An 11,966-nucleotide genomic window follows, 5' to 3' on the forward strand; every position below is an offset into this window, starting at 1 on the left:
TCAAGTTAAGCAACTTTACTACCTACCTATTCGTTTTCAGTGATGTAGTTTTTATTATATTTTTCTGCAAAAACGTGAGAGTTAACTGAGACTCGAGATGAGTGCTCAAATAGAAACTAAAAACCTAGTTTAAATCGGATTATTACTATTCTTGCTTCATTAATTCACTAAATATGATAAAAAATTATGATTATGTAACATAATTTATGGCTAATTGGGCTATTGGCTTAAGATTCAAACGAAAAAAAAAATTGTTTATATTATGTAATATTTGACTTGGTTCTTGGGAATTCCGTGTAAAATTTGTAATCTTTTTGGATGTTATAACTCATGGCTACTGAGTTCAAACTTTTATAGAATAATAGCGATGAAGAAACAAAAGGTCATGGAATTATTCATTATACTTATATATATATATAACTATTCGTTATTCTGTTAACTGTTTCTTTTTTTACAAAGTAATCAGCAGATTTTTTCATTTTCATTTTATTTTTAAATTACATAGGACTGACCCATTACTGTAGGTCATACAACCACTGACTAAAAACATATTTTTTTAATAAATATAATTATATTATATTACATAATGCATGACGTATCAATGTACTATTACATTATATTAACTTAAACGTATATGTCATCGAAACTGTACAGACAATATTGACAGACGTCATTCTGACAGCTGTCGCACGTCATGCCAGGTCGGTAGTTATACTCTATACACATTACCTGTATGGGATGTTATGCCCATGTTTGTCGCAGTCGATAAGGTTTTTTCGCTATAAAAAAAAATAATTCAGTAATACTAGAATGTGCCAATCCATTAAATACTATTTTGAAAACAGTTCCTTTTTCGTCATGTGTTCCTCTAGAAAAAACACCTAAATTTGCTATGGATATTGCCGTGTTATTCTAATATTATAAACTTATTTCTCGCGAAGTGGTGCAGGAGCGTCATATTTTCTAGTATTTTTACTAACTATTATTATATAGCAATAATAATAATCCCGAACAATATACATTGGCAAGAATTTATTTGTTGAATTCAGTCACTGGTCTTAAAGCAAGGATAAATCGGTAATAACACGATCGTTGGTCAATATTTAAAAGTATTTTTAAGTCTTACGTATCTTCTCTTTCTATAAGTAAAGACTTTTTGTATGTTTTTCCTACAATTCCAGCTGATATATGGCTTTAAAACTTTTTGGAATATCTTGAAAATTGAAAGTATAATAATATTATATGGATTTACGGAGTTAATTTTCTCCATTTTTGTAGGCGAGTCTATATTTAATCTATACTTATAGTACGTATAGTACATGCAATATACTAACCAGAGTATAGCATTTAAGCATTAACATTTGAAAGACTATTTTTTTTATACACCTTATCTATTCATTCACAAACTTCCTGATACATTAATCAAGTTTAAATCTTAATGGAGGTACGTTTAATTTAAAAGCGTTTTGCTTTCCACAATACAACAAAAACAAATGAAAAATGGTACCTATATCCTCAAATATATATCTTAGTATCTGGATGTTGAAATCACACTAATGGGCAACGAGTCTTGTGAAATAGTCTATATGATTCATTGAATATTTATTAATATTTTATTTACAATTATTTTTATTAGTTTTGATAGTTTTTTAATAAAAAACTAAATGTGAATAGATCAAATTATGTTACCTGTTTATTTGATTAAAATACATTTTTTTTCAAAGCGCTTTAGACTATTATCATTAGTGTAATTAGTAACTTTCTAACAAAATACACTGGCGTAAACGCAACCCACAAATGTCATGGATTAAGCTTGATTGGCGAATTCATTATGTGGCCTTTTTTTACTCGTTATTTTTTTTTAAATATGATTTTTTTAAAATCGATTTCATGTTTTTGATTATCGCATTTATTTATTATTTTTTAATTTAGCTTATGCACTTTTAAAGTAGTTATTTGACTAATTATCATTGATCATATTATAATATAATGCTGTATGGACATTGTATGCACTTAACAATAAAAAACATATATTCTAATTATTAAAAAAATAATATAGGAAAAAGGTTATCAATAATGGACTTCGCAAAAACCCGTTACATAGATATAACGTATACAATATTATTTTCGTATGTTATGCGTTGCTTTCGGTTTTATTACAATATGTTCAACCGGACGAACAAAAATATTTGTGAAACGTTTATTTATTTATTCATAATAATATTATTAATGATCTAGGCGCGTAGCGTTCACACATTGAATTTAAACTGAATTTTTTTATCGTTCATATTGTTCATAATACTATATATTTTATTCAAAAAGTCAATATTTTATATTTACGAGTTAGAGCGGTAATTATACTACGTAGTATTTATTATATTATAAATTTAGATGTATTCTAATTATTTTTATTTTTATTTAAATACATCATTAAAACGCCTTCAAAATTTTTGGCGTATCATATTTTATTTTCGATACATACAAAATGTCTTTCATTGTGACACATTATAATATTTTATCCTTTTAACATACCCATATATTGATTATATTTATGACTAAAATATCTACCCGCCTTACATATAAACAAATTTGCATAGTATTTATTTGAATATTTAATGAAATAACTCAAATTAACTAAGTAACTCAAAGTAATATAAGGACAACATTTTGAATTATCTTATATTGATTTTAAATAATTGGAAGTATCCACTTATGAATAATTATAATTATAATAGTTTTTTAATAAAAATAATAGTTTTCTAAAAACATATTTTAAAATTTTAATTAAAAAAAATATGCATGTATTATATTACACTACTATATTATAATAGCTGATAATAGTATAATAATTGGCGTATTATGTTTCATTATATAAAAAAATGTATTTATGAAAATGATAATTTTTTTAATTTCAAACTGTTTTGAATAATATGTGTATATTATGAAAACAAATATAACATATAGCATATATATTTATGTATATCTACTATTGTTAACAATTATAGGGTCATTCAAATTGTGTTTAAAATGGTTGATATTAATAATATTTCTATATGGGTAATAACAATTAGCAACATTTTAAATTTTCAATGTCAATAACCTCTAGTCAAATAAATATATATATATAAAAAAAAAACATTGTGTATTTATTTCTATTTGCGTTTAATGCGGGATACGATGGTTTTACTGACATGCGTTCAAAGTATACAAGTTTGCTATAACAGTTGTTCTGCATATGGATGAAATATGAGTTATATAGGTAAGTATCATAATATATATCGTACATAATGCATATATCGTATGCACTGTTATTGAAAGAACCATTAAAACATATTTCACTTTTATTCATTATACGCTGTGCTGTTTAAACCATCTGTAGCGTTATAGGTGTATCTACATAACAAACATCAGTCATACTTCACTAAATCGTAAACATGTAAATGAAATGTTTAAATTGGAATAAAACGACACGATAATAGAAACATATACGTGCAACCTACTGTAGCTACAGTTCATAATATGTAATGTAACGATTGTACGGTGATCGTAATATTATATTATTTTTTAATTATCTTATTATCAAAATAAGGTCGCTCATATTTTTAGTAAGTCGACGAATGATAGTAATAATAGTAATTTGATATAAATATTAGTTCGTTTAATATTTTTTTTATGCACAATAAATATAGAATTCTATCTTTATGTGCCAGAATTGCATTAGTTCACTTTGAAAATATATAAAAAGTTATTACAAAAAACTTTACTTATTATTATTGTAGTATTATACCTATGTCCTGTATAAAGAGTATATGGTGTTATTTTAATTTACAATATATATCGTAATTAATCACTTTAATTTAAAGATACATTAAATTTATTATTATATGTAACTACTAAGCACTTCAAATTAGGTTCAAAATAAATGTCAATGCTTTTAAAACAATTGACTTGGATAAAAGTTTCTTACATTTAAAATAATTGCTACTTTTGAAGTCTACGAATAAATCGAGTACCTAACTAGGTACTATATACGTAACCCAAAATAGCAACAGTTGGAATATTAAATATTCATTTAACTTAATATATTTAGGTAAATAAAAAGTGTATAAAAATCTTACATCGAATATAGTTAATATGGAACATGATATCAAAAGGAAATAAAATATATATAATATTAAACAATTTTCAAACTTTAATGCGATAACAAAATAATAAAATATAAAGAAGATATAATCACAACTGATGATATTTATTTTAAATGAATTTATACAAACAATAAATATTACCATTAAATTAATTGATTTTGGAATTTACATTATACAGTTAAAACATTGTGGTTGAACTACTTGAACTGAAGTGGGCGTCCTACCCTCTTATAATAATATCTAATATGTATTAAGGGACGCACACATTAAGTTTAATTCTATCCGGAATCGATGCCGCTCAGTATTATATTAAATTATTTCATGTGGTTGCATTGGGGTCATGTGGAATGATTGAATTCTCGATATACGAGTATACCCAACTGCTAGTTCTAATCGCGATGTATAAAGATTACTGCGAAACTGATTTATTAAAACGGCTGCTATGACGCGTCTGCGGTACTCGAAAGTGAAATTTTATAACGATATACTATGATTTAATCCTCCATCCCCATAATTGTCTTGAGCTATAAAAAAAATAACAACGATAAAACTTTATATTAATAGCAATCTTGATAGGTTACCTAATTTGTAAATAATCATACATCAAATGGTTACAATATCGAAATATTAATTAACAAACCTATCTAATTCAGTTGACATGTTATTAAATTTTATTATTTAAAAAAAATAAAAATTATTAATAAACAAATAGGGAGTGCCTTCACTGGATGGCTTCTTCCCTCATGTTTTCATGTCAAATAAAATATTATATCATATATTCTTATTGTGCCCAAGGGTACAAATTGTATATTTCTTGTTTAAAAAAAAAAAAATAATAAATATTTAAAATGCTTAGATCTATTTCGTGTTATATTGAACATGGAAATTAGTATAAAGCAAATAATAAAAATAAATTTTTTATTAGTTTCATTCTATGACGTTTAAAACACGTATAATGAATAATTTCACAGTATACTATGGTATTAATAATGGTTATTTCAACAAGTTTAAGTTAAAGTCGCATAGATCTTGAATTTTAAAATGTTGTATTGTTACATGATTAATGGAACGTGTGAGAAATTTATTAAGAATGAAAGTGATTCAAAAACTTTCTTTGAATACTAAGAATATTAAAAGATGTATATACAAATAATAAGTAGGTTAAAAAAGTATCTTTTAGATAAATATTAATATATATATTTAACAGTTTGTGTTGTCCCTATGGTTGTGGTTCTATATAATACAAACCCTTCTATATAAAAAAAAAAAATTATAAAGCTCATATTAAGACATTGAATTAATAACTCTATAGTCTATATTGTAATATACGTTAAAATTGAAAAATTTATTGACTATAATATAGGATTCCATAAAAATGACTAGATAGAAATTTCATTACACCTATACGGTCATGTATAATAGCTGTAGGTTCTTCAGACTTACATTAAATAGTACAATTTTATTGTTGACTTAGAATTCTTTTCCGTTCTTCTGTCGGCTCATTTATTTTACAGGTATACAATGGTATAGCGATGGCTGAACATATAATAGGTACATAAAACGTCTCAATAATTTCCGATTCGATTTCTAACAATGACAGTATAATGGAAACAGCTCTGTGTACAAAATAAACCATACACAATCAATTATCTAATAATAAAGTTTGGCATAATATTAGGTTTGAAATAATTGAAATATCAAAGAAAAAATCTGTAAAAACAAATTTAAAGTGCTTTGACAAAAACTGTATACAATGGGGCGCTAAAATAACTTTTTTTACTCGTAAAAAATCTATTGATGTGCCACATATCAACTCCACCAAATTTTTTTACATATTAATTTCGCTGACTATCAATCTACTAAATATTTGTAAATTATTTACTTACTGTCCAACTGTACCTAAAATATTATATGATACACGTACGTAGCTATCGTATATTATCACGTTGGTTTTCATAAATCTTAATCAATATGTATATAATCTATAAAAGTTTTATCGAAAAGAAGAAAAGAGTCATATTTTATTATTTGTAGGTAAATTGGTATTATTAGTAAAAAAGTAAGTACAAGTCTTATTATTTTTGTTTTCCCGTGTATTAAATTTAAAGATACAAACTGAAGCTTATATAATAATAAGAAGGCAAACAATAATAAATAAGCAAAAATAAAAATTATGAAATTAAAACAAAATATGTAACAAACATTTTTGATGATTATTTAAATTAAAAAATTGATAGATTAACTTATATAAAACTGACATCAAATCATTATTTAAAAAAATAATTCAAATTGCATCATATTTAATTGCTTTTTTGCCATAATATAATATGTATACTTGTGTTATATTTTTCGTTGTGGGAGACAATGAACTGTTTTTGAAATGTTTTTATTAAAAAAAAAAAGTAAAAAATATGGTTAACTGTGTGTGCCTAGACTGTTTATTAAAAAATATTTTTTATATAATAAACATAAACAAATATTCTATGGAATCAATATAGAAAAATATCGGGGGGGGGGGGGGGAATCGATAGCTGGCGGAATTGATATTGAAACAACAGAATCGACTAAACCCCATACAATGCATAACGTTGGGTTCCATAATTGATAGAAAAAAAATTTTCGATTTTGTTTATTCAGTATCAAGGCAAGATGATATTATAATTATTGTTCATCTACGAAGTCTGTGTGAGTAAACATAACTTTGGCATCAAGTGTTTCGGGCTTTTTAAAAGTTCTCAAGCAAAACTCATTTATTTTTTTCGATTAGAATAAAGTGTGGCAACGGCATAAGTTTAGAAATTGAACGATGGTAATATTTCATAAAAATGTCTGATGAAGTCACAAGATAAAATAAAATAACTTTTGGGCTTAAATATTTACTTTCTATACAATACAAATATTATAATGAAACGAATTTTTAACTCATAATAGTCATAATAAGTAATGACGTACAGCGAGCTTTCTAAATATTATTATATTGCTGGTATTGTTTTAAAATGTGCGCGAAGGAAGGAATATATATTGATTTTATAATGATATGCAGTGTGTTTTTATATTTATTTTTGTTTTTAGTCTGTGTATAAATTTGATCTAGTTGATACTTTAGGGAATAAAAAGTAGGGAATTCCTAGTACTCGTCATAATGATTGTGAAAAACTAACAAAAAATATTTAGTCAACAGGAGTACTAGAATAGTAATGTAATACTAGCTTATTATTAAATTGATTTTGTTTTTTGTTGTGATCCATAAGAATTTTTTAAAGTTTACCAAAGATTTTGTTTAAAATTTAATAGACATGTTATAATTTTCAATTTATTTTTGCCTTTCCTGTGATATTTATAGACATTTAAAATTTAATACAGTGAAACTTCCATACAACGGACTTTCATTTAACGAAATTTCCTGTTTAACGAATTAGTTTTGAGAACCATGATTTTCATTGTTAATCATACGTACATTTATCTCAGTTTAAGAAATCTGTTGTTTCTATAAAACAAATTTTTGAATTAGTTAGTATCTACCTACTACCATTGATATAAATATAATTTAATCTATTTGAAAATAGATACTGATTCACATACATTCTTTCCTTATAATCGTTTTTAGTGAATATTGATAATTCGTTAAAATCAAACCTAACACAACTATTACGGTGACCTACTTCTAGTGCTTCTCAAACTGAGGGCTATGGCTATATGACTGGTGGGCCGTGAAATATTTATTTATTTTTTTAAAAAATATTTTCGATTATTTAGTTAGTATGACATTTTAATATATAATTAAGAAAAAAATAATTAATGGTTTTGATTAAGGAGGCCTTAATCCTAAAACTGTCAGTTTTACATTAAATTTAGGGGGTTCTATCACAAAAAAAGTTTGAGAAACACTGACCTACTCCATTAATTACTATGAAGTACATTTAAAACTTATTACAATATATACTTATAAATATTTTACAATAGTATCAATGTTCAAATCAGACACATAATAGCTAAGATCAATTACTACGACTGAATAATAATATAACAATGTACATTATATATCTCTGAACTAGATCCAATTATAGACACATATTCTGATTGGCCATATGACATCAGATCTGTATAATATTATACCACTCATCCAAACAATACTAAAAAATAATATTATTAGCGTCAGGTAAACACAATATTCAATATTTAAAAACTACACGGCCACTAGTTAGATAATTATATAAAATTACTCTATATTTATAGTGATCAATACATTTACGAAAGGTAAAATCGAAGGTAACAAAACTTCTCCGTCGTGAGACTATTTCCTATAGTCTTATTACTATAGCCTTTGACTAGTTCGTTTATATTAAGTGTGAAAATGCATTAAAATTTCGTCTCTCCTTTCATCTACTTATCCGTTACCCAGACTCTTGATTTGTTCTTTGCATTTTATTCTATTATATTACTAGACATATACCTCAATACAATAATTACTATTTTTGCACTTTTTCTATTGTTAATATTAAGCACGAAAGGAAATTCTTAGAATGTGACATAAATAATGAATCATTATAAAAAATTAATCTATTTTTAATTCTGATAAAAACGATGAATATGTATTGATTTCATAATATATATATATATTTTTTGTTATCACAGCTTGGAGCAGTTAAATATACATAGATACCTGTTTTGTATTTACACGAACCAACATAATGTTAGGTACTAAAACGTGTTTGTTACCATTATTAATAATAAAGGTATGCTTAAATAAATGGTTTTATAGAAATTGATGACATACTTTTATCTATTTCATATCTATTATTTAATATTTATGCTGTATATAGGATGTTGTAGTTCAAATTTTAAAGCGTAAAAACAATACAATTCGAAACATTGTTTCTAAAATAAGAAATTTTCCATCATACTATAATTAAATCATTAATATTAATTTGCATATAAAAACTGTTCTGAAAGAATAAAAAAAACAAAAAAAATGTCGTAAGAGGTTTTAAAAAAAATAAGATAACGTTTTCCTTAAGATGCACAATACCCCTTTAATAAACGACATATTAACCTAAGTAATTTATGGTAATTCTTTAAGACATTTTAGGTAAAAATGGCGTAGAGATCTATTAAACTAATAAATAATAATACAAATTAAAAAAATATATATAACAAATACGAAGTGTTACAAATAGGCTATTCATATTTCATAGATAATAATTTAAAACATCATACACACACACACACACACACACACACACACACATATATATATATTATATATATTCCATTGTGTCTGTAAGTGCAGATTGTGTTTGAAGGAAAAAATAATTTTGACTGTTGATGTTTTTAAATAAATAAATATGAATATATATATATATAATGTACAGTTGAGAAGAGAAAATCATTTTTTTTTATCTCGCTCGTGTAATATGAAAAAAATTCAGCTAGACCGAATTCGTAAACTATTAGGAAGTAATTTTAGAGCTTGCTGATCGCAAAAAATAAAAAAATCAATATTATTTTCAAATATACCATCTATATTTTGAGGAATAAGAAAGGTCTTATTCTTCAAAATATTTATATATAAAAAAAGTTACTCAAGTTCATAGCTACTGAAAAATTTAAAACAAACGTATACCGAGCGTTATAAATATTAAATACGATAAAGAAAAAAAAACCGAAAGATGAACCATTAAAAATATTGTTTTATTCAATTTTTATGTAAGATATTTTCTTCAAGAAGTCTCTTTCCGATGTATGAGTAACTAATAAAAACTTATTATGATCAAATAAATGTACCATAGTATCAACGGCTATCATTGATTAACCGTTTATTTTTACCGTGTTACACTTTGTATCTTAAATATGGTGTCGTTGTTTTTTAATATTTCACCATCAATAAACGGTGATATGAATCAGGTCCAAAATTATTTTATGAGCTATGCTGGTCACTGCTTAAAAATTCCTCACATGCCAGTTAATTTGATTCCCTAGATCAGTGGTTCTTATCCTATGGTCCGCAGCCCCCAGCGGGTCCGCGATACTCATATCGGGGATCCGTGGCAGCCTTAGTGCATAACATACGTCATTACTTGATGTATTGCAAAAGTAAGATATTTGAAAAAATTTGGCAAGGAGGTCCGTGTTTTTTAAGTCTTTGATTAGAAGTCCGTGATCTACAAAAAGTTAAGAACCGGTGCCCTATATGTTTAAATTAATTTGGAAATAGGTTATTTATTTATTTATTGCAACAATAATATTATACATTAAATATTATAAAAATTATTAAAGTAACATTAACAAATAATTAATAAATTAAAAATAATAAGAAAATTTATAATATTATAGCATTCCCAAAAAGTATAGTTTGTGCTGGGAGGTTCATTCAAGGATTGATCGAATAGTTACAAGAAGTTAATACTTTGGGTATATTTTAATGACTTAGTATTTAAGTACATATTGATACTAGGTTACCAGATTTCAAGGCATGTTTTATCTAAGTATTTACACTAACTTTTCTATTAATGTTCCATTATCAAAAAAGATCGATGCGTAATTAAAATATTCTTTGATATATCAATAATTTTGTTGTACAAGGTCACACATTCTATTATATTTCGTATTTTATATTACTATTAATTACTTATAAGTTGTATTAAATATATATTTTTCTTTAAATGTGAGTACTTATGCATAAAAAACGTATTACTTATATATTATTATTATTTTAAACCGTTGTAAAAAATCGAAAAGCGTTAACTTTTTTAAAAATAAAAACAACTATTGGTATTGCGCTTAAAAATTAAATATTCCAAAACTATCAAAAATGATGAGAGAAAAAAAAATGACATTCTTCGAAGTTTCGTTGCATTGCAGTTGCGCGTTAAAAATGTGGCGAAATATTAAATTTAAAAACAATTTCCATTACGTTCTATAAATGATTTAGGGTGTACACCCTGGGTTATAGTTTTTCAATTTTGCAAAATGAAAATTTTTCATTTTATGACATAAAGTCTTCTAATCTACATAAAATCCATTTAATCGTCAATATATGTATATTGTAGGTATTGAGTAATTTGAAAATAATAATGACATTTTAAATATTCAAAAATGAAGAAGAAAAAAAGTAAAAATACATAACTTTTGTAGAATCAATAGCATAGTTTCATTTGGAATTTTTTTTTCTTTATTATTATATACACAATTTGTACCTCATGGATACAATAAGAATATTAGCTAAGATAATATAATACACGAAAAGGCTTGATAAAAGCAGCCACCCAGTGATGACATTTAAAAATTGAGGTTATACATTAATTAGAACTTAAATACAGTTAGAATATTAAATTTGCGGTACCGAACTAACAGTTCATCATATCCTCACAGAATGCCGACAATACACAGAGGCACTCAATCAGCTGAACATCCCAACCACCTTAGACGCAGCCCTCGGCTCAAATGCAGACTCCACATTCCAAATCTTGTCATTTTTAAGAAAATATGAATTGTACGACTTAATTTAAAATTATTATATGTAAAATACCCCCCCCCAAAAAAAAAAAAAAAAAAAAATGTAATCTATAATGTAACGTTTACGACTAATGGTCGTTGTCTTTTGATCAATAAAAAAAAAAATATATTAAATTTAAATTGTCTTTAAAAATAAACTTAGTGTAAAAAATTCATTGTTAGCATTTAATTGAAATTTAAAGTATTTATGAAGTCTAGATAACTAAATCGCTTTAAAAATAATAATTAAAAATAAATATATAAACACATATTTTTTTTTATGTTTCACTCTACACAAAAAGGAAAAGAACAGCTATACTACCTAAT

The sequence above is a fragment of the Melanaphis sacchari genome, unplaced genomic scaffold (assembly GCF_002803265.2).
Source record: "Melanaphis sacchari strain LSU unplaced genomic scaffold, SCAv2.0 Contig11_pilon_pilon, whole genome shotgun sequence".
NCBI classification, from domain to species: Eukaryota; Metazoa; Arthropoda; class Insecta; order Hemiptera; family Aphididae; genus Melanaphis; species Melanaphis sacchari.